This window comes from Eutrema salsugineum, unplaced genomic scaffold, assembly GCF_000478725.1.
Source record: "Eutrema salsugineum unplaced genomic scaffold, Eutsalg1_0 scaffold_16, whole genome shotgun sequence".
NCBI lineage: Eukaryota > Viridiplantae > Streptophyta > Magnoliopsida > Brassicales > Brassicaceae > Eutrema > Eutrema salsugineum.
The window spans coordinates 5843511-5868145 of NW_006256858.1; the positions used below are offsets into that span (position 1 = coordinate 5843511).

The 24635-nt window shown below is 36.5% G+C and overlaps 1 non-coding gene and 2 pseudogenes across 1 annotated transcript; 2 read left to right on the top strand and 1 right to left on the bottom strand.

Annotated features, from left to right (window-relative positions):
* Positions 1 to 15247: 15247 nt before the first annotated feature.
* Positions 15248 to 15331, top strand: LOC112087939. The gene has a single exon (XR_002900344.1). It is a non-coding gene; the product is annotated as a small nucleolar RNA Z43 (small nucleolar RNA).
* Positions 15332 to 19916: 4585 nt separating this feature from the next.
* LOC18021415 lies at positions 19917 to 21621 on the top strand (annotated as a pseudogene).
* Positions 21622 to 22691: 1070 nt separating this feature from the next.
* LOC18021416 lies at positions 22692 to 23847 on the bottom strand (annotated as a pseudogene).
* Between the last annotated feature and the right edge of the window lie 788 nt (positions 23848 to 24635).

Here is a 24635-nt window from a genome sequence, read left to right on the forward strand (position 1 = left end):
TTGTTTTTTTTAACAAGCCCATTGGTCCTCCAAAAGTTTTAAATTTATAAAACCCTAGTGTCTGCAAGTGCACAGATGTACGTTGTAGGACTTAGGGTGTCGATCCACAGAAGGGATGTCTAATCTGCAAAAAACAACAAACTGGGAAGTAAGCAAACTCATAAACCAATAAAAGATTTGGGGTTTTTGGTTAAAATTCTAAACTAAACCTAATTTAGTATTCACAAGAAATGCAATGCAGGATGAATTGTTAAAAGAACATCTAAAGCATATCAATTCAAACTAAAGACTCTTGAACTCATAGGTGGCGATTTAGACTTCTCCGGTTTACTCTAATCGATGTATGATGGCATTTCCAATTAGCTTCCGGGTGATTTATCTTCATCTGTTTCTGGGAATCTGCATTGATCTAGAATAGACACATATATGATTAACCAATTTTCGTCACCTTAATCAACTAATCTCTTAGATCTAGCAATTAACTCTCGCTCTCATGCTAAACTTAAGATCATGCATTGGACATTGAATTCGTCTGCTCACATCTTCTCTATAGGTAGCTCTCGACTCCTATAGTGACTATGTTCTTCTGAAGCTAGGTATGGGTGATCTGATACAGCACTCTCGTAGCTCTGATCGATCCTAGGCTCAGAGAATAGGTCATGAATCTACTCTCATGCTTTATGAATAACTTAGAAGAGATGAGATTCAAAATATGGCTAAGAACAATAGAAATCCTAATCGATATATATGCTTGTCGATATTTTCAAACAACTTGACTCTCTGGGACTAATCTACATGATGCAATGAATGATAAAAGACATATAAGAATGCAAAAGAATGAAATAGAAAAGTTAATGAAATAGAAAGGAGAAATAAAAATGGATCTGGGAAAGAAACCCCATCTCCATCGCCTAACCCTAGAAAAACAGAGTTTGGTGGCTCAAAATCTCATTACAGGAGCACACACCCGTTTAGGGCTGCTACAATGTATTTATAGGTCCTAAGGTCTTCCAGGTCTCATTTAGGGCTTCTCTGAAGAAAAATGGCGAAGTGGGATTTGATGTTGGGCCTTGTGGCTCGTTCTAAGGTCCACCAGGGGTGAGAGTCTTCCAGGGCAGGTAAAACATGTGTTTCTCGCGGGTGAGAGTCTTCCGGGACTGGTGAACTGGGTCAACTTGTTCTCCATGTATCTTTTGATTGCACCGTTGGATCTTTGTGGTGTAAAGTGCAATAGAAAGCTGGTTGTCTCTTCTTGATTTTCCCCAAATTTGAGCTGGATCGGACGCTGAGAAAGTCTTTATTTGAGGCTGAACTTCTGACGGTCTGACTTTGAGCTAAAAATGTAGATTTCTTCCATTTTGCCATCATATTCCCTAAGTTTCCTGAAAAGAGTCTTGAAACTACAAATACATGGAAATCATAATAAAAGTTCCTAAAAAAAAGTAAAACCTTTGAAAAAGCATTTGAAATCAATGGTGAAAAATGGTCAAAATCAGGTGTAATCAGCACACTTAATCCTTAGTAAGATTTGATGCTAGACATGATTAGAAGCTTTGATGATGATGAAAAGAAATAAAAGAGAACAAGATCCTTTACGTAAAAACAAGATATCTGATTAAAAAAGCCAGTTTTCGCTACAGAGGCAAGTTTTCAAAGATAAGATAAGATAAGTAGGGTTTTTGTCCTAAACACTATATATAGTAAAGCTAAGTGATGCGGGTCAGCCCGAAACAAACCGGATACTGGACCGGTCTTCTTGGGTGCATGGGTCAGGTCCTCAGTGTAATAATCCGTTCAAGAGATCGGGACGCGGTCAATGGAAAAGCTTAGAAAAGCAAGGAAGAAACTAAGGTTAATGGTCAAGAGCTTTAAGTTTTAGCTATCAAAGTTAAGTTTTTGTCTAAGGAAGTCAAGTATTTAGTCGCTCGGGTGGATTAGTGGGTCATTTCGATTTGATCAGAAGGTCGAAAATGGGTTGGTCAAGAGAAGCTGTTTGATGACTCAGAAGCTTGAGTCAGCAGTTTGATTCAGCAGCGTGCTTGCCTGCTTGAGTAGCTTAGACACACGCCAGGCACACGCCATGCACACGCCGGGAAACACTTTCCACATGCCGGGAAACGCTCTGAACGCACCAGGAAACGCTCTCCATGTGCAGCTCCGTGTTCTGCTTCACCTGCTTACGCCTTCACACGCAAGCACGACGCAGCTGCTCGGGAATATTTTCTGCAAGCACAACACAACTGCCCGGGAATCTTTTTAGAATCTCCATCTTTCCCCTATAAATAGAAGCTTTAGGATTTAGTTTTCAGGATAGAAAAGAACAGCGAAGCTCTACTAGAAAAGTTCCGGCGACCGTGATTGCTGTCGACCACTGATGCGTGACTTGATGTGGTCGTGTCGAGGGTGTCAAGTTTTACCCTAAATGAAATCAATAGCCGCAAGTGCACAGCTGATCGATTGTAGTACTTAGGGATCGAATCCACAGGGAAGGAGGATCTTTCCTGCAAAAGCCTTCGAAAGAAATATAAAGTAAGGAAGTTTAGAACCAGGCGAGTTTTGTGAGGGTTTTGGTGGTGTGTTTAAAACGTAAAAACGAATCATAAAGAGAAAATACGGGGAATTAAAATGACCTAATAACTAAACTTAACGAAAACGGGTAAAAACGAGAAAAACGGCTAAACCTAATTGCTAAGTGAAAATCGATTGAAAGAGTAAAGAAACTAGACTAAATCTTGAATGAAAATCGGTGTGAATCTATAGAAAAGAAAGCGCTGGGGTTCAGGGAAGTTTTCTCAGGGGTATGAACAATTCAAAACATTGCTAGAGAGTAAATTTGATAGGATCTTAGCTTAAACTTTTCAAACTGGAGTCACGGACGTATGAATACGCCACTGTCGTGATCATAGATAACTATCTCTCTTAACCCTGACCAGTAGGTTGCCACTCTGGCCCTGGAAAAGAAGAGATGCATTATGTTTAAGACTCGTCGGCATTCACAAATCGCCCATAGGTAGGTTTCCACTCCTATGTTTATTTTGCTCTCCCAAACTAGATCTGACAACAGATGAACACTTTCGTGTCACAAGCATCTGGATCAGATTATAGTTCATAACACTACTCTCATGCAGTAAAAAAAAAATTCAAAAGAAAAAGTTCTAAGATTCGGCTCAATAGCTCATGGAATCCTCACCGAACATATATATCCCCATCGAAAATCCCTTAGACCCAACAATAAAACTACTCAGACATGATAAACGAAATCGAAAACATAGTATTAAAAAGTAGTACAGAAACCGAAATTGAAAAAGAAAGAACAAGGGTTCAAGAGATAGATCTCTCTCTCCCTAAAACCTAAAAACAAAGCTTAAAGTAAAATTTCTGTAAAGTATTTCGTCTCTCCTCTTCTCTTTTTTAAAACGACCTAAATGATATGTATCTGTAGTCTCCAATACTCTCTGGTGTCTAGGGTTCCGGAATTGAGGCTGGGAAAATGATATGGGCTTCAGAAATGGGCCTCCGAACTCGGAGTTAGCTGGCCGCGGTCGGGATGTGCATGACCGTGAGGAATGGATGGCTGGCCGCGGTCGGGATGGTTGTGACCACGGGGAATGGCCTGTTGGCCGCGGGTGGAAACGCTTGCCGGCTGGTTTATGGGACATCTTGCTCTTCACGTATCTTTTGATTGAACCGTTGGATTGCCAAGCTGTAAAGTGTGCTGGAAAGCTGATACTTCCATCTTTGAGATCTCCAAATTTGAGCTGGATCAGACGGTGATAAAGCCTTCAATCGGGGGTGAACTTCTGACGGTTTGACTCTGAGCTGAAATCTGGTCTTCTATCCATTTTGTTAAGCTTTTCCCTAAGCTTCCTGAAAAGAGTCTTGGAACTACAAATACTAGAAAAACGTGATAAGAGTACTTAAAAGCAATTAAAAACATAGAAAAAGTATTTTAAAACAATCCATAAAAGTGGTCAAAAGACGGTGTTATCAACTCCCCCAGACTTAAACCTTTGTTTGTCCTCAAACAAAGCAAAAGTCTAAACTGGTTTAATGAAAACAAAAATAGGAAATGTACAAATCTCAGAGACATGAACTCTTAAACTAGGACCAAAGATCGTGCATCAATCCACAACTTAGTCTAGAAAATTCTCACCAAGACACAAAAGATACTAGTCCACTTTTTCTGTCATGCAAAACTTAAATAATCTAAACCTTGATTCCAGTCAACTAGCGCTCTACATTCATTAAGTGCAATAGTGAATTCTCATTAAAGACATCATCCAGGTTAGACGGCGTTTGGCATTAAAAGGCTGTTTAAGTGGTGGAGTTAAAGTGTTTCGGGTTACCTGATGAATCTGGAGGATGCAAGATAATATGCAAAACTGCAAGAGAGATAAGGACCTGTTGAGGACCGCAATTTTCAGTCACTTCTTCTTGTCCAATGTTGTTGCATAATCCTTCCTCCTTTGTTGTGAACAGTTATTCCCCCAGACTTAGATTCTTTCCGGGAATCAGAAAATGGTCTCCAAAACTCCATAAATTCGAACTTCAGTTGCCCTGGGACTTAAAATTCGACCTCTGTAGACTCTCTAAGGCTTTTATTTCCTTTCTTTTCTTATTTTCAGACTTCTTTTTTTTTTTTGAAAAGGAAATGCCTTTAAAAGAGAGAGAGACTAGAGGTCGAGATTGTACCAAAATTTGAGATTTTTCTAAGGCAAACTGAGCTTCCTCTTGTGTTGAATCCTTCCGGGAAATTTTCCGGCAAATAGCAGGTCTGTGTCTTTGGTGACTGAAAACTGCGTCGTTCCTCTTTCTCTCCAACGTTTTTGCACTTATCTGCATATAAGACAATAGAAAACAAGAGTGCATGTGGTTTGAAAGAGGATTGGTTAAGGTGGGGAACTAGCTAAAGATGAACTAGCCATTCAGGATTAACAGAGAGTGGTAAAAGGATAAAGGAGTCCTGAATGTATGATTCGTTTCCCTGGTCTAATGTTTCAATAAGAAAATTAAGTCCAAGTTAAGTCCAAATAAAACAGAGCTAGTGTATTCTTTCATCTAAATCAAAATCATTCAAATTCTTCTGGGGTACTTCGTTTCAAATGTGCTTAGCTACCGCCTAGTCTAGTCCTAAATCATGAATGAGCATGTCACTATGAACAATCTAAAAGCACACAGTCAACTATCATTGATTCATGTTCACCATTCCCTTTTAAATGTATTTTGTTTTGAAAACCGTTTTTAAAAAACTTTAAGGAAAATGCAAAAAGTGTAGATAATGCAAGACTCATGAAAGAAAAGTAGTTAGAAAGGGATGAAATCCTCCCCCAGACTTAAATCACACTGTCCTCAGTGTGAAACAAGTCGAGATTGGATGAGAAAAATGCATAGATAATCGAATTGGTAAGGCCAAAGAGAACTTACCTGGATCCAGGATGCTGGTGGTGATGGACCAGATTCATTCGAAGAGGTTTGGGAAGGTGATAGGTGGTGATGAAGGTGGTGGGAAGTGATGAATGAGGTGGAGTGGGGCTTGGTGAGGTGGAATGAGGTGAAGTGGGTGATTTGGGGTCGGGTATAATCTCCACGGCCATTTGCCGCAGTCAGGAGCGACGCGACCGCGATGAAATGGTGTCCGGCCGCGGTCAGAAAGACACGGCCGCGGTCGAAGAGGCGTTTCCCGCGGTCAGGACGCCTGCGACCGCGGGGGCTTATATTTGCGGCATATTTCCTGCTTCTCCTTGGTTTCTGCTGGGCCGAGCAGTCAGGGACCATCCTTCTTTTTGTTCTTTTCTGTTTTTTGATTTTTTTTGGCTTTTTTTTTTTAATAAGAAACACCTGAAACTAAGAAAAAGAAAAAATCAATGGAAAAAGAAAGAAAAATCCTAAAGAAAACAATACCTAAATGGGTTGCCTCCCATTAAGCGCTTCTGTTTTATGTCGTTTAGCTCGACTTTTGGTGTTGGTCGTGGCTTAGTCCAATGAAGAAGACCTTGTCCTAAGACAAGTCTTTTTCGACATCTCCTTGCTTTGCCTAGCAGGTTCCTCGTCACTCCAAAGTTCTTCTTCAAACTCTTCTGTTGCAGAACGTTTTCCTGCTTTGCTGTTGTATGGGACAGCTTCTGTGAACACATCTTTGTCAATATTAGCAAATGAAATCTTCCGGTTTGGCCAGTCCATTATAGCTCCGGAAGTTGCTAGAAAAGACCATCCGAGAATCACTGGATGTGTTGCGTCTCTTGTTTCGACAATGTAGAAGTCGACATGCACGATGCAATATCCTATTCTCAAAGGAATGTCATGAGCTATTCCTTGAGGCGTTGCATTCGAATCATTAGCTAGACTAATCTTTGCTCTAGTCCTGCGCAGATGTTTAATATCAAATCTCAAAGCATTTGCCTTGGACATCATGTTAAGACAAGTTCCAGAATCACAAAGCACGTTTTTAAACATTTCTCCTCTAATAGAATAAGAGATGAGAACTGACCTGCACCTTCGATTTTGTGAAGTGTTCGAACAGGTTTATCTCTTCTGGCATGATTGAACAAGTCTTCTATCTCAGGGATTGATTCCTTGCTCTCACAGAAGTAATGGCCTATCATGAAGTCCTTGCAAGCTCTGACAAAGGTAATTCCTTCAGGTAAATTTCGAACTACATCATTGAACTCATTGAGCTTCTCTTTGCTGATTTTGTTGGTGTAGTGGCTGCATTCTTCAGGTTTTTGAAGGTGGATCGCATAGACAGCTGCTTCTGGTGACATCATGTATCGAGCTCACATAAAGTATCTATGGATATCCTCCTTAGACTCCTTGCAGTACCTGAAAAAGACTTGTAAACGACCAAGCTTCTAGATTTCATCAAAGCTTAGGTGAGCAGGGAATGACCCTACCATATTGTTAAACTCTATGAGCTTCTCCCTACTGATGTTGTTGGTGATCCATTGAATTTCTCGTGAACTGTCTTCTGAGGAATATCCTGCGTTTGGATCTTCTACAAACAACCCATATTCTTCATCTTCAGAGTATTGTTCTTCATACTCATCTTCACAAGACAAGGCCATGTTGCAGGGCAATGACTTGTCTCTGTCTTCAGATCTTTGGGTGCTGATGGAGCAAACTAGTTGTTGATGGAGGGGTTTAGTCATTCCAGGAGGTGTACCAGACGCACAACTGCTTGTATGAGCTGAACGGAACTGTTTTAGAACGTTTTTCCGGTCGGCCTTGACTGCAGGAGACGCGACCGCGGGAAAACGCCCATGGGCCGCGGGTAGGCCGAGCACGACCGCGAGAGAAGGCCTCTTGGCAGCGGTCGGAAGCGACGCGACCGTGGGGAAGTGTCTCCGAGTTGATTGTCTGCTGTTGCTTGCTCTTTTGCTTCCTGGATGATCTTCTGGGTCTTCTGGCTTGATGTACTTCCTCTCTGGACTTGAGTCTTTAGTTTTGGTTGCTGGAATCTGCTCTCCAAGTCCTTGTATGATCTCCTCAACCTTTTCTTCAACTTCATCAAGAGCATAGACTACTTTGTCCATGGTTGAGTCAAGCTCTTCGGGTTTGTCAATGACTTTGTAAACCTTCTCTGAAACTTTGACTGTGAAGTCATAAGACTCGTTCTTAGCTTCGTTGAGGGCGTTTCCACATCATCAAGTTTGAATTCCAGGTCCATGACTTGTTTTTAGTGTGCGAAGCTCGTCGGTGTGCTTCGCGTGCTCTCCTCATGATGTCGAACCTGTTAGTGATCATAGCTGCGTCCTTGGTTGCTCGTTCTTCTATGATTTGAATTGTGAAGCTAGGTTATCGATCTTCTCATTGAAAAGGTTTGATATCCCCTCAATTCTTTCGTTTAGACAGGCTGTAGCGGTTGCTTGAGCTTCTATGAACTGCTTGATTATGCCTTCGAGCTGACTCAGTCGGTTACTATGCTGGATGTTCTCATCTTGCTGGAGAACCTGGTGAGGTATGCGATACATAGGTGGTCTAGGGTTTACCATTGGAGGCACGTAAGGCTCGTTCAGGAACGTTCTGTAGTCTTCGGTTCGAATTTCTTCGTAGAGATCGCGTAGGTATTGCTTCTCTCTGCGTCTGGTCGCTTGAGGAGTGTTCTAAAACCTTTCTCATAGTAGGGATTTCGATTTATAGGATCCATTGCTTCTGCAATGGAAACAAAATAACCGAAAAATGGAAATATGCAGAAAAATGGGTTCTAGAGTCTATTTACCAACCTTTCTTAGGGTTTTGCGGAAAAGAAAACGCGTGCCTTCCCCGGCAACGCCGCCAAAAACTTGATGCGTGACTTGATGTGGTCGTGTCGAGGGTGTCAAGTTTTACCCTAAATGAAATCAATAGCCGCAAGTGCACAGTTGATCGATTGTAGTACTTAGGGATCGAATCCACAGGGAAGGAGGATATTTCCTGCAAAAGCCTTCGAAAGAAATATAAAGTAAGGAAGTCTAGAACCAGGCAAGTTTTGTGAGGGTTTTGGTGGTGTGTTTAAAATGTAAAAATGAATCTTAAAGAGAAAATACTGGGATTAAAATGACATAATAACTAAACTTAACGAAAACGGGTAAAAAATTGCAAGGCACTTGCAAGGCCTGATGATCTTGTGATGACGTTCCATCGAAGCCACTGATGATTGCAAGGCCTGATGATCTTGTAGATAAGAATAAACCTAAACCTTCTTGACCTGTTAAGGTCTCCGCTCAGGTAATGGTTTTAACTCATTGTTGTTTGACTCAGTATTGAATTACGTTGATTTGATGATTGATTGTGATGGATGAAAAGTAAATATAAATGAAATATATGTGAAAGAACATAATGTGTTGGCGTAATCCACCCACGTTTTGTTTGGCAATGAAATTGTCACCAAGTCGGTTGAGAGATTAAGTAAATGGGGAGAGGATAAGGAATTGTTTGTCTAATATAGAAATTGTTCTAAGTTATCCAAAGATTAAGGAGAAGTAGCTGGGGTGTAACCTTTAGGAATTCGAGGACAAATTTTTTTAAGGGGGTTAGAATGTAATAACCCGTTCAAGAGATCAGGACGCGGTCAATGAAAAAAAAACAAAGAAGAAGCTAAGGTTAATGGGTCAAGAGATTTAGCTATATAAGTTAAGTCTTTGTCTAAGGAAGTCAAGTATTTAGTCGCTCGGGTGGATCGGTGGGTTATTTTGGTTTGATCGGAAGGTCAAAAATGGGTTGGTCAAGAGAAGCTGTTTGATGACTCAGAAGCTTGACTCAGCAGTTTGATTCAGCAGCGTGCTTGCCTGCTTGAGCAGCTTAGACACACGCCAAGCACACGCCGGGAAACGCTTTTCACACGCCGGGAAACGCTTTCCACGCACCGGGAAATGCTCTGCACGCGCTGGGACACACTCTCCATGCGCCGGCACACGCCAAGCACGACACAGCAGCTTCGTGTCTTGCTTCACCTGCTTACGCCTTCACACGCAAGCACGACACAGCTGCTCGAGAATCTTTTCTGCAAGCACGACACAACTGCTCGAGAATCTTTTTAGAATCTCCATCTTTCCCCTATAAATAGAAGCTTTAGGATTTAGTTTTCAGGATCGAAAAGAGCAGCGAAGCTCTACTAGAAAAGTTCTGGCGACCGTGACTGCCGTCAACCACACCGAACCACTGCGCGAGCCGTAGTTGGATACCTAGTCGGGAACAGTCAGGTAGGTCGTTTTAGTTCAAAGTCACCTGTTTAACATAATTTTTGTACTGAATCCAAATCTGACCTCTGTTTGGCCCGGTTCTGGTCGGATCGCTGTAAAAATTAAGTTTGTGTAGGTAAAAGTGAGGTTTTCGAAACCATAAGAAACCATTATTGTCTTGAAAGACCAAGGTGAGTCTTGGTGTGGGTTGTTTGTTGCTTGACTGCAAAGCAAGTAGATATATATATATATACATATATATATATATGTATATTGCGTGTTGCATTGCGATATGAATCCACAGCAGTGCACTAGCACATATTTTACTGTCGTGTGGATGAGAGATATGAGTTTTGATGCCATGTGACGCTTCCTTCAGCCATGTGATGTGATTAGATATCCGGGCTTGCGAGACGGATATGAGAGTGATGTGAAATCTCGGGTCGATGAGTGATGCATGAGAGAAGACAGTCGTGACTTTTTAGCCTGTGTGGCTAAAGTTTGATTTGTGCAAAATGTGAGATTTTTCTTTGTACGGGATCTGGTCAATGGCATCTGAGAGATTTGGCATTTGAGTGTATGTTGGGTGTATGCATATATAATAAGTATGTATTATCATGCATCAAATGTACTTGTTGTTGATGTTGCATGATGCGTGTTTTGCGTGATGTTTGGGATTTTTGGGTTATTACTTAAACGGTTAGGAGAACCGAACTCACTGAGCAATTAGTTGCTCACGACTCTATTTGTTTTGCAGGTGACCATAGCGGGTAGCCAATTGGGACGGAGAAGTTTAGGGTCGTTGGTGTAGATTTCATGCCTTTTGCAAAACCAAATATGATTTAAGTTTTTTTCGATATAATGTTTTCTTAGGGGTGCCATTGTGTAACAGACAAAGTAATAAAAGTATGTTTTTATAAAGCTCGGTTTTCGAATGATACTAGACTTTGTCCGGGATGAACTATCAGACACGTCTCAGGTTGAAAAGCTGGGAGACGTGTTTGGTAGGAAAAGCGTGTGCGGACGTCAACCTTGGGCTCTTGGACGTGCATGTTGTTGTTTGATTTGTGCACGGCTAAGAACCTCGGGCCATCAGTCTATGCGCGCAAAAGTAGCATCGTCGATCCAATTTGGGTTCGAACGGTGTGTTGTGCATATTCTTGTTTGATTATTGCACGGTCGGTCATTGCACTTGGATCTAGACCGAGTCGGGGGTGTTACACTCGGTGTGTTAGAGTTCTATGCCAAGGTGTAAACGTTGAGGGGTGCACGTGAGCAAAGATCGAAATGAAGAACTCATGAAGAACTCACCAAGAACATGCTTGAACCCTAGTATTTGATTCATCTTCACGTGCACTCGTTAGATCAGCTTTGTTCTTGAATCTGGGTTCGGGACAAGGGACCTCGGCATAGACACGCCGAGGGACTTGGTAGTCAAGGGATCAAGGGAGATGAGGTCCGACGTGCAATACCGAGGTCTTGAAGTCGAGGTCTGGCTTCAACACTTAGTCATTTTCGGCTTCGTTTCTTCAGCATGTGTGCCCCGGTCTTGATACATCGAGGGGTTAGCATGAGGTCTGGACCTTAGCAAGGGAGCGACACCGAGGCCTGTATACATCATCCCTCGTAATCTTTGAAGCTCATTGGATCGGCTTAGAATGCATGCGAGACAAGTGTGTCTCCTGGTGGCGATATCTCTCTGCTCACTGCTCCGAATTCAGTAACTCCAACTTTGATAAAGACCCCGTTAACTGATTCAGACCAGAAGCTTCCCCGGATTGGCAATCTTTGGTGCGCGCAGGTGCAAACAGGTTTTAGCCTAAAAATGCTTCCCGCGGTAAGGAAAATATCCGAGAATTGCATACCACGGCAAGCTTTTTAGCCAATAAAAGTCTCCTGTCTCGGCATATAACTTCACCCGACAGCATTTTCATCCGATACTGATTTTTTGCCGAGAGAGGTCACCCGATAGCATTTTTAGCCGGTAAAACTGATCCAGCCGGTACATGCTTTTGCTGAGAAATTCGTTTTTACCATTTTCACCATTTTTAACCCTTTTCTTCACCGTTTCAACACCTCTTGAACTCCAAACAACCTCCAAATCACCTGATAAAGACTCCAAACCATGCAAAGCTCTTTTGGACCTAATGCAAACCTTAAGGTCTAAATTAATGCCTAAGGACCTAAAATGTATGAGAAAAGACATGATTTGGACTCTAAAATATGATGTATTTATGAACATATCAGCGTCTTTCTTTCCAAAACTCGTAAGTCGCAACTTGCTATACTAGTTTCATTGTGATGAGCAAGTTCAGATTTATTCTTGATCCAAGTAGCCTAGAGCTTAAAATGGAGCACATCATGAAATAAAACAGGCTAGCGGAAAAGACGTAGTCTCTTGTATCATTTGGTTCTCCACATAACACAAATGGCTGAATGAATTCCCATTGACAACATCGATCCCGTATAGTGATTTTTTTCGTGAAACGTGAGCCAAATAATAATCCAATGTTTGATTTCTTTAATCTAAATAAAGAAATAATTATTTTATCCTTTATTTTTTAAGTTTACTGTATAGGGTAAGTTTTTCTTTTATTTTTTATTTTAATTTTTTAAAAATTTTAAAATCTTTAACTTTTATGATTAAGATTTGGTTATAAATATTTTGAATTTTGATTTTTTTTTCGATTATGGACTTGAATGATGTAGTCTTTTTTTATGTTTTGAAAACGTGATTCCGCCGAGTACATACCATTCACAATATTAAACATAGTATGGTAAAAAGTAAAACTTAAAAACCTATTTTCCAATTATTGATAACATCATGTTTTACCTGTTTTTAAAAGTCATTTCTTAAGTAATTTCAAGTGTTTTATTACGATTTCCTATATTTGTAGTTTCAAGACTTTTTCAGATTAAGTAAGAAGCAGTGTCAAACCATCAGAAGTTCAGTCTCAAATGAACACCTTTTCACCATCTGATCCAACTAAAATTTGGAGACATTCAAGAGGAGCCAGCTGACTTTCCATTAAACTTTACTTGAGAACAATCCAACAGTAAAATCAAAAGATACGTGGAAACGAAGATGTCCCGTCAACTATCCCGACTTGCATCCAAGCCACGGAAAACACAGGCCTGACCACGCTTCTGAGCTTACAGCTGCTGTGGAACATCATTTTATCAGTCCTGGAGAGTCTTGACCCTCGGCCAGCCTTATCTCGGCACTAAAGCCCAACTTCAAGCTCATTTTGCATTCTCTTCAGAGAAAACCCGAAGGACGACCTAGAAGACTTGAAGACCTATAAATAAATGTTTTAGGAGATATATTGTTGTATCCTCTGGTGTGCCAGCATATACATTAGCACCAAACTTTTGTTTCTTAGTTTTTTTTTAGGTTAGGGAGATAAAAATCTTTTTCTTGAACACTTGTTATTCTTTTCATCTATCTATTTAGTTTTATGCAATCTTCTTTTATGTTTATGCTTTCTTTAATTATGTGTAAGTAGTTTAGTTGTTGGGTTTAAAGGATTCATTGAAACCCTAAACCCTAAACCCTAAATCCTATGTTAAATTAGGACTGTTGTTTTCTTAGTCATATTCTAGATCTCATCTCTTCTAAATTGTTCATATTGTATGGAGTTAGAGTTAAAAACTAACAACTGATCCTAGGATGATTAAGTCACGTAGTGTTGTATTATTCGTCTAGACATAACTTCAGAAGAATGAAGTCTCTATAGGAGACGAAAGCTACCTATAGAGTATCGTGAGCAAAGATGAAACTTGTATGATATTGCATGATCTTTCTTGTGGCCAGAGACGAAAGCTATTGGTCGAGTTTGAGTGATTAGTTTGTTAGTTACGCGACAAAAAGCTGATCATACCTATATGTTTTCTAGTTCTATGTAGATTACTAGAAACGAATTTTAAGAGCTTAGAACCCTAGCATAATCGAACATCCCCTAAGATATCCCTGTCAGCCCAACTTTCGTTTTACTTCCTAGCCATATCAATTTAGTTTTATAGTTTTTTGTTTTACCAATTGATTTTACTTTTTTTTCTTGTGACACCAAAACCCTATAAAACCCCCTTGAGTCTTTGAATTGTTAACTAATCCTCGTTTGAAGTTTTGCAGAAAAGACAACTCTTCTTATGGATCGACATTCTAAGTACTATATTGCATTGATGTGCACTTGTAGTCACTAGGGTTCTACAAATTTAAAACTTCACCCGCTACCTCTAACTCTAGCAGCATCAAGTTTTTGGTGTCGTTGCTTCGGAAAGATTTGTTCTTGCTTCTGCCAAACTTCGTAGGAAGTAATACCAATTCATAGATAATTTTTTTTCTTTTTCTTTTCGTTTTTTTTCTTCGATTCAGATCTCTCAAACATGGATCACCCTACAAGAAGAGATCCCTACTTTGAGCAAAGGTTTTACAACCTGTGTGATGCTCCCTATCTTCAAGAGTCACAACACTGGTGTGATTCAAGCTACAAAACCAGAACTCTTTTCTGAGCCATCACCACTATTCAGGGTGCTGCGAGCCTCCTATCTTTATCTCAAATTTTTTTACTTGTTTGCAGTTTTCGACTTAGTTTGCCTTTTGTGTCATAGATACTATGTGCAATGCATTTCTCTCTTTCACCAGCTTTGAGGTTATTGGACTTTAATATAAACTAATATCTACTGCAGTAGTAGTGAATAAGAGTAATGAATGAATGGAATATGCTAGCTCCTTTCTAGTTAAGTATATGTCACAGATGAATAAAATGTTTTGTACGGTTCAGATGTTTCAAAATACTATGATGCATGAGACAAAGTAACATGTTTTCTTACTCTCTTAGTTTTAGAATGTATGATTGTTTTTCGTCCTTTTTGAGAATTGATAAGTAATAAAAAATATGATCACTTTTTTAGCATTCATATGTTGTTTCATATTGTTTTCAAGTTTATGGTTTTCGTCAGTTCTTTCAATGCTCTTGTCACATATATAGCATATAGTTTGTGACAAATTGTTGAATTTGTCATAGTAATCATTTATTTTATTCTTGTTATATATAGATGAGCAGGAGAAGATGATAAGCTAACAATTTATATAACTTTCCAGAACAAGATATATAAATATTCTTCTTTATATTATTTCCTAAATAATCAATTTGTTTAAGTTACCAGAAAAAGTTAACGTATTTTTAAAATTTTAATATATTGAAATGCTATTAATTTTTATACACCTCCTCGTATTTCCTTAGCCGCTTTAAGTTTTGCCAAAATTTCTCCCACTGATTGAGAAGCCCTGCAAAAAAAGTCAAAAATATTTATCCATCTCCCTCACTACCTATCAAAACCATTCGTCCCTTGCTTTTTAGTTGAAGCTATTAATCTGTGTTTCAGTTCTGAGGTCTCATTGGAAGGTAGATCTACATTATTCTGGATTTTTAGAAGTTAAGCTAGAGTTGAATCCGTATATGTATTCCTCTCTTGAATCTTAATTTCTCTCTTAAGGGTTTTATTGATCTCTGCTGATTTAATATTTTTTCATCATCATGTTATTTTCTCATTTTTTTTCTTCCTTCGGTTTTAAAAGATTTTTCCATGAACAGTGACAATTGATATTAAATATACCATAAAAAGCTTATTTGCCAACCATTCTGTTATATCACCACTCATATTCCGGGATAGTGATTTTCATGTGTTTATTGTGTAGATATGGAAGAGTCATATGTGGATCATACAACTTTACCCTTGATGCATCCTGGTCATCAAAATGGAGCGAAATGGTATGAATATTTTCTTAAATACTATAGATTATTTTCACAGATTTATACTTCATTTAAGTAATCTATTTCACCTAAGTATTAAAACTACACCTAAGTATCAACGGCTGTCAGAAAGATCATTCAAAGTTGTTTTAAAGGACCATAATACTCTTGGAAAAGAGTTCCACCATTCTAAAAACGAATATGGTTTAATTTGTTTAAGGTATTCTTTGTTCCCTGGCTTACTTGTTTCCTATAGGACTAATGTGGTTAATTAGTTTTCCAGTAGTAATGTAGTCAATTAGTTCAACCTGAGAAAGGAATATATACTTTGTTATATTTCATAAATTATTTTCAGTGTAACTCATCATGTCTGATATACTTTTTTTTTAGAGAAAATTTAACTGATATGCTGATATCAACGATCAAGTTGAAAGCGAGTTTAATAAGCTTGCTGCTTATTGCCTCAGAGGAATGATAAACAATGCAAAGAAAGAAGGAGAAAACCAGAATGGATTTTGTCTAGAAAAATCAGAATGTATTTTGTCAGAGTATTGGACCATTATGCTGGCGTGTCGGGCAACACTAAAAGCAAAAACAAATAGTGAGAAGGCATGTGCTTCTCGACTGTTTGATCGCAATGTTTTGGATTCACATTCTCACCTATTGGGTTCACATTCCTGTGCTAAAGTTCAAGATGTTTTGGTAATGTATTTTTTTCTCATTGCTAATTTCCATTTGTGACTATTTATTTGTATTGTTTCACTTTATTTTATTATTTTGTTTGCAGGAAGCAAACATGAAAACTACTCCTTTATTGTTTGATGAAGAAAGTACATTAGAAACCTGATGGAACATACATGTTGATCAACAAGCATGTTTGATTGCAGAATCTTATATGCATGTATAAGGGCGCTTGGAACAAATGTATCTTCTAGTGAATAAAACATGACAGCTGAAAATCTTGACCAACATGAGAAAAATGAAATTTATATTAGTTTTATATTTTTTTGAGATCAGATAATTGCAATTAGTCTTTTGTCATTTTTTTTATGTCTTTCGTTCTAGCATAATGTTTTTTCAAACTGTAAATGGTTTATATCGTATATTAGTGAAACTAATTGAAATTTGACGACTGTTACGAAATTGGCTTTCGTGGTGCCTTATATGTTTAGGTTGAGTATGGTATGAGATCTGGTTTAAGGTTGTGCAGAAATTTATTTTGTATGCTTGATTTAACATTTGTTTTGGTGTGGACAAAATAAGTTTTCATAGCCTTTAATTGTTTTTTTTTTTTTGGGTCTTTTGCTCTAGGCTGCAACTGCTGCTGTGGGTCATCTAAACAAGGCTATATTTTTGGACTTGGAGCACTAAGTGATGTTTTACCATGTTGATTCCTCTCCAAGTCAACCATAACCTTCTGAATAAACAGAGATGATAACACATCGCCTGTAAGAGTTGGAAGCTGAACTGAAACAAAGCTTTGAAAAAAAATCTGCAAATTCAGAAAAGACTTGAATCTATGGAAAAAATTGTTGAGTCTTTTGCAAGTCAGAAAAAGCTTGAATCTATGTTTCTATTTATCTTTAGTACTGTTTAGTTTGTATTTTATTAAGATTATTTCCTTTAAATTGTGTTCATATATTAATTATTAACTTTGTTTTCGATGTTAGTTTGTTAAGAAATTTTCTTATTTGCTTATTATATTTTAGTTTTATGTTTTATTGTAAATTATTTATTTTTAAAGAAAATATGGTTATAATTAAAATAGAAATTTTTGGTAACTGTTTGTGACTAAAATTTAATGGTTTTTCATATTTCTAATTTTGTAACAATTTGTAACGGGCTCAGTAAGAAAAAAGGTAAATATATATATATATATATATATATGACAAAAAATTATAATAATATTCACTTTTTTTTTGTAATAGTATCTTTTTCTCTATGCCTTCTTTTGTTCTTGAACTTCCAGCTTGATTTTGTTTCACTGAATTTTGGGTTTGTGTCTCTAGCACTTGCATATCTATATCCACAGAATCAACTACATCTTCATTTTCTCCATTCACTCTAGAATTTAAACTACCTTCTCCTTGTTGAGCACGCCAACTTTTTTGTCCAAGTGACATTAATAACACCAAATTCCCCTTCAAACAAATCCATATTGGGAATCAACTTCATTTTTTATTTTTTTAGCACCAGACCATTCCTATATATAACAAAAATAAACATGTATTAACAAAAAATGATGAAACCAGCTAACTAAAAACAGTTTGTCCAAAATAACGAATGAAGTAAGACAAACAAATAGCAATCACAGATGTAAATATATGAAAGAAACATATAGCAATCAGTCAATGCAATAAAGAGAAAACACGTATAAAAAAATCAGATTGATGGCCCTAAAAGAGAACAAACAATAAAAAAGATCAAACATGTATATGAGAAAGAATGTTTTATTCTCCTTCTATTGGGCTATTTGGCATTTTTGTTTTAATATATTATCTCTATTAAATTATACAATTAAATTGTTTGACTTAAGAGCAATAACATATATATAACATTTATGATATATTTTATGTAAAAATGAATATGGATAGTATTTTTTCTCTTAAATTTAAAAAATCATATGTATAAAGATATATAAAATTACTATACAATTAAACTACAATGAATTTATTCAACTAATACAAACAAGTAAAAATGTGTATTCACTAAATGATCATAAATTTTAAAAGAGACATTTACAAATTATATCACTTTATATCTTTTTATTACACAGAATATCACTTTCTGCTACTATAACATTTTTTCAGCTTTTACATTAGCTAGATTATAATTTGATCCTTCTTTTATTTTTTTTTGTAAGTTTTGGGCTAAAGATAAATCAAATTAAAAATAAAAAGTCATACTCTCTCTCTTGTCTCCCTTTTTCTGACGACATTTTTTTTTTCTTTCCTCTCTTTTCCTCACACTTATATTCTCTATATTTTATTTAGTTTATTTTCTTGTTTTTAAAAAATAATATCATAGTTATTTTACACTATCAGTTATATCTCTTTTGTATCTATATTTTGAGTATCATTTTTCAATAGTTTACGTATATGTAATACGTATAATTAGATAAAACGTATATACAGTTATATAGTTGTGTCCATGTGGATACGTACATGCATCCATATTTAGACGTATCCACGAACATGTGGTCCATGTGCACGAAATTACATGGACATGTAAACGTATTCACGCACATATGGTACATGTGGATGCAATTACATGAACATACATGCTGCTCCACGATAATATGGTACACGTGGATGCAATTACATGAACATACATGCTGTTTCACGATAATATGGTATACATGTACACACTATATGTATATGTGTATTTTTTTATATATAATATATATAAATTATATAATTATGTAAACTATTATAAAATAGGTATCAAAATATAGACATAAAATAGATATAACTGATAGTGTGAAAATAATTACAAAATTATTTTTTTATGAAAAGAAAATAAACAAAATAAATATGAGAAATATAAGTTTGAGGAAAGAGACGAAAGAGAAAAAATATAAAGAAATAAAATATACTATAGTCGCAAAGAAAAAAAGACAAAAGAGAGAAAGTGTGACTTTTTATTTTTATTTGTAATTATGTGTAATTGACAAGGATAGAATTGTAATCTAGCCAATGTAAAAGCTGAAAAAGTGTTATAGTAGCAGAAAGTGATATTTTATGTAAACTAAACTCAGAAAGTGATATAATTTGTAAATTTCTCATTTTAAAACATTACAATAAAACCAATAAATAAATAAATACACATATCTTAAGCTGATATAGATAATTTAATTAACTACAAGACTCAGAAAAATGAAATAACAGTATAGAAAATTAGTGACCATGTTTGTGCGTAGCGCACATATGTGTGGATCACACCGTAGTTGAATATAAAAAGATTCATTAGCAAACAAGAAAAAAATATAAACAGGAGAAAGATAATTATACTTGTTTCATGTAAGTTAGCAACTATATAAGTTTATTTTATTTATTTGTCATGATCTTCAAAGATTCTTAGAAAACACTAATACCAAAAATTGTTAAAATAAATAAAAAATTCTAAAAATATATTTAACGATTATTTTTAGAGATAGGTTTGTATTCCAAGTTTTTTTTTGTCAAAATGTCGCAAGATTTAGAGGCAATTCTCTTATATGTGAAATTTTTTTTTGTTAAAAAGTTTATACGTGAATAATTTTGAGAATCATTTCTTTGTTCCCATAAATTTATATTTTGTAGCTGATTTTCTTTCGAACAAAATCTATGTAGAATATATCTTAATTATTTAACTTACATAAAAATCGATCACCTAAGACAAAGATTTACAAAGTATAATACTTTTAGCCATTCTTTTCTTTGTCGTTGTGTTGCTAAGTCTCTATACCGTGAGCCATGCCGGAGTCACCAGCTGCTACACCAGAGTAGCTGAACCTTCTGAAGATATGCCACTTGAAACCTTCTCTCCTCCTACTGGCTTAAGTGCTCCTGAGAAAGTACTTTCAAATTTCTCTTTTATTGAACCAAATTTACATCTATGTTACTTATGATTTATACACACTTTTTTAATTTTTCCAGGTTCATATTATGCAGAGAGATCACAACGGTCGAGGTACGATAATCTTGTAGGTGACATTGATAAACGATGATCGTTATAACATTTTTAACTATTGCAATCCCAATAGCATCAACGACACTTTAAAGATACTATGTATACACCTCTGGTTTTCATCATGCCAACATTAAAGGGCTTGAGGTTTGTAAATTTTCTTTACGTTCTCGTCCAAGTAACCGATCTGTATAAATAGGGTTTTTAAATAAACTAATTTTTTCTTTTTTTTCGTCTTTGTGCAAGTATGATACTAAGTACTTCCATGAGCTTGGAACTGGTCGTTTCACAAGACAATGATCCTTTACGACCCCTCCTAAAGTCGGTCATGATGTTCCCTACCCATTCAGATTCATTGGTAATCCACAGATTCATAATTTTTAACAATGGTTTTAGGGTTTTGAATATTATTTCATAAAAACTGTTAACTATTAACTCTTATTTATTTTTGTATACGTAGGTGATGTCGGAAAAACCTATGCCTTTAACCAGACATTGTACCATTACATGTTGAACAGTAAAGGCCAAATGGTGCTATTTGTTTGAGATTTGTCGTACAGCCTTGGAACTGGCCGATTTGTGGATCCTAGTACTGCGTAGCAGCTTTGGATCTGGGATGCAGAGAATTTTTTTTCCCAGTAGACTGTAAGATCCAATCTAGATACATCTTTCTATATAAAAATGAAAAATATTGTCTAAAGTTAAAATCCCTTTGTAAGGCAAGAATTAAACATTTAAGCCATACATGAACCGTTACCATGTTCCTTACATAGCCTAACAGAGCAATCTCTGTTACTAAAAAAAAGTCTCTGCTTACATCTTTGTACTCTCCTCTTACTCAGCTTTTGATAAGGATCTAAGACACACTTTACACTATTACAGTCTGTATGTTAAAGTATAGATTTTTTCTTGTGCGACATGTTACCACAGACTGGTATACACAACAAAACTTGTGGTTCAAGAGTGAGCTCAAAAAGGTAAACAGAGAAGAGATTCCATGGCTGCTTTTTTTTATGCACTCTATGTGGTACAACAACAAAAATTACCACTATATGGAAGGTGAAAACACGAGAGTCACGTTCGAGCCATGTTTCATCCAAAACAAAATTCATTTTTTTTTCTGGTCATGTTCATGCTTACGAGATATCAGAGTGTATCTTCAATATTAGTTACAATATCACTGATGGTTTGAGTCCTCTTGTGAAAAATCCATTTGCTCCAATTTACATCACCATTGGACATGGAGGCAACATAGAAGGAATAGCTAACGAGTAAGAACAAGAAACCTTAAATATATAACATTTTATTATTCTTTGTATTGTTTAATCAAGATCGTATGTTTATTATGCAGTTACACGTAATCACAACCGAGTTACTCACTTTATAGAGATATGAGTTTTGGACACGCGATGCTAGAAATGAAAAACATGACTCATGCACTTTACACTTGGCATAGGAACCAAGATGATGAGCCTGTTATCGCGGATTCTCTATGGGTGAAGAACAAATACTTCTTGTTGGAGGAGGAGAAGACATTTTGAGAAAGTCTAGAGATTAATTAGATTTGCTTTTCTAGTTAAAATATAAACATACTTTGTTGAAAATGGTAAGAAAAAAAGAAAGAAAGCTTTTTTTTTATGAGTGGAATGATTGGTACCATACATGCAATCACATTTTTTTATAGTGATAAGATATATATAATATTATAGCCGGTCTTGATTTGTGTAAAGATGATAAAAAAGTGTGCAATCTACTTGATTTTTCTTTCTGTCCATCCATTCGCATGTCCTCTTTCTTTATGCTACTAGAACATAAAATATTTTTACTGATGGTGTACCATCCATAATTATGAGAATAAAACAAAACTAGAGTTGAATGAGAAAAAAATTAATGTCCATTAGCTCCACTAAAGATATGCGTTTCTCCCACTCCTCCATTCAAAGCCTGTATTTTTAATGTATACCATTAGAAGCTTTTATTATTATTTTTTATTTATTTTATTTATGGTTGAATGGTGAAGAAAAAACAGAACTGTGTCTCCATAAAGTTAATCTGTATTTTTATGCATTCCATTCAAAGTCTAAAATGTTTTGATCTGCACATAAAAGTATAAAAGACAGTAGAACATACTTGTAGTCTTGGTTTTAAATAGCTTGTAGCGGAAGAAAGCGGTGAACTTAACGCTAACCGCTTCACGCTTTTGGTCATGTAGCGGTCGCTTTGTGTATATAACGACTAAAGATCCACTTTCATTAATAAAACTCTTAAATCTTAATTTAATGCAGTTGTTCCTAAAACAAAATATACCAAAACATCAATCCAAAAAAAATGCAAAGACAAAACCAAACAATCATTTAAAAGTATTGCTAGAACTAAAACACTATAGAATAAGATCATCATCATTACCAAGTTCATAAGAATCTTGGTAACCCAAATCATTTGCTCCTATATCCTCTTCAATCTCATCATCATCAACCAAGGACATAACACCCTTTCCTTTGTCAACTCTAGCTGAACTTGGAGCAACATCTTTTTCTTTGTCAATTCTAGCTGAACTTGAAGCAACACTATTTCCTCTAGTACGGTAGCTAGGATCCTTCACTCCTGTAGCCTAGCTAACCACTCTCCATGTCAAGTCATCATCTTCAAACACCAAATCATTGTCTTCATCTGAAGAGTTCCCGTCCATTCTCCCAAGTAGCCAATCGTTGCTTTCATCAATTTCTTCCAAGAGAATAGGATCAGTGGTATCACTTTGCTTTATCGACGTTGCAAAGCACGGTTATATTTCACAAAAACCATATCATTGAATCTACTTTGGGCCATATGAAGCTGTTAAAAATAAAGAATATAAGCTACATAATATTGTGAAATTTAATTCAAAATACGTACTAAAAAAAACTCATGTTACTTACAAGTTGAAAAACACCCCAACTTCTCTCACAACCAGTAGCACTACAAGTGAGGCTAAGAACTTTTATGGCAAAGTTCTTGAGGTATGGAGCTGAAGATCCATAACACGACCACCATTCCGCTGTTATAATAAGAATTTTGTTATTTTTCATCTAATATCATTATATTAATATATTTAAAAGCATACTATATTAAAAAAAAGAAATGACCTGGTGATTTTTTTGATCTTTGCCTCTATGCCATTGTATTACCAAAGATACCAGTTGCATTTTTAAATGCATCCAACTCATCCATTATTTTATATCTTGAATCTCCTGCTCAGGAACCAGCCTTTCAATGTATTTATACAACCCATTCTCCACTTCCGCACAAAGTACATCATCAGGATGTTCATACTGGATCGCTGGATTCAGAAAATGACCTGCTGCATGCAAAGGTCGGTGAAGCTGACAGTCCCATCTTCTGTCAATGATCTCAAAGATTTTTTTGTACTGCTCCTCCCTCAGATTGAAACTATTAGCAATAGCCTCTTTTGCTTTGTCCATGGCTGCATAAATATATCCCATTGGTGGTTTTCTCTCTCCATCAACCATCCTAAGCACACAAACCAGTGGACCTGTCACTTTTAATGCATATAGGATATGCCTCCAAAAAGTATCTTGCAACAGATACGTTTGCAATTTCTTTCCTCCAGCTTCTTTTGGCCATTTAGAAGCATTCCACTCTTCAGAAGTCACCATCTTCCTCAAGTTGTTCTGCTGCTTGTGAAATTGTGAAAGAGTGATGAAAGATGTAGCAAATCTAGTCACAGTAGGCCTATGCAGATTGTGTTGGTTTGTGAACCTTCTCATCATGTTCACAAGGTTGACATGACTATAAATATAGCCATTCATGTAAGTACATTTCTTCAATGTATTCTTCACTTGTGGTATTTCTCCAATGTCTTCCAACATCAAATCAATGCAATGTGCAGCACAAGGAGTCCAATAAAGATTTGGTCGTTTCACCTCTTGTAATGCCCCTGAAATTTATATTACGAATATAAGATTCATGTATATTAGAAAGAAAAAAATAGAGTTATATATATATATATATATCTTACCAGTTTTTTAATACGCTGATGCATTGTCCATTATGACTTGAACAACATACTTTTCTCCTACCTCCTCAACCATTTCATCAAGCAAGTTAAATAAGCAATTTGCATCTTTCACGACTTCAGAGACATCTTTCAATTTGATGAAAACGGAACCCTTCGGAGAATTAACTAGAAAGTTAAAAATATCTTTCTGTACGACCGAATCGCGCCATCCATCAGACATAAGAGAGCACCCTTTAGATGCCCACTCTTTCTTATTATCCTCAATTAGAGCAAGAGTATCTTCGACTTGTTTCTTAAGAAGAGGAACTCTTAAATCATACATACTCGGTGGCTTCAATCCTGGACCATACTGCCCTATTAACTCAATAATCTCTCCAAAACTCTCGTAAGTGACGGCCTTAAATGCAAGACCAGCATCAGTAAATCACCTAGATATGCCTAAACAGACCTTGTCCCTTAATTCTTTATCACATGCACCAAAAAATCCTTTTCTATCCTTCCTTCCTTGCATTATATTTGCAGGAGTGGAAGTCACAAACC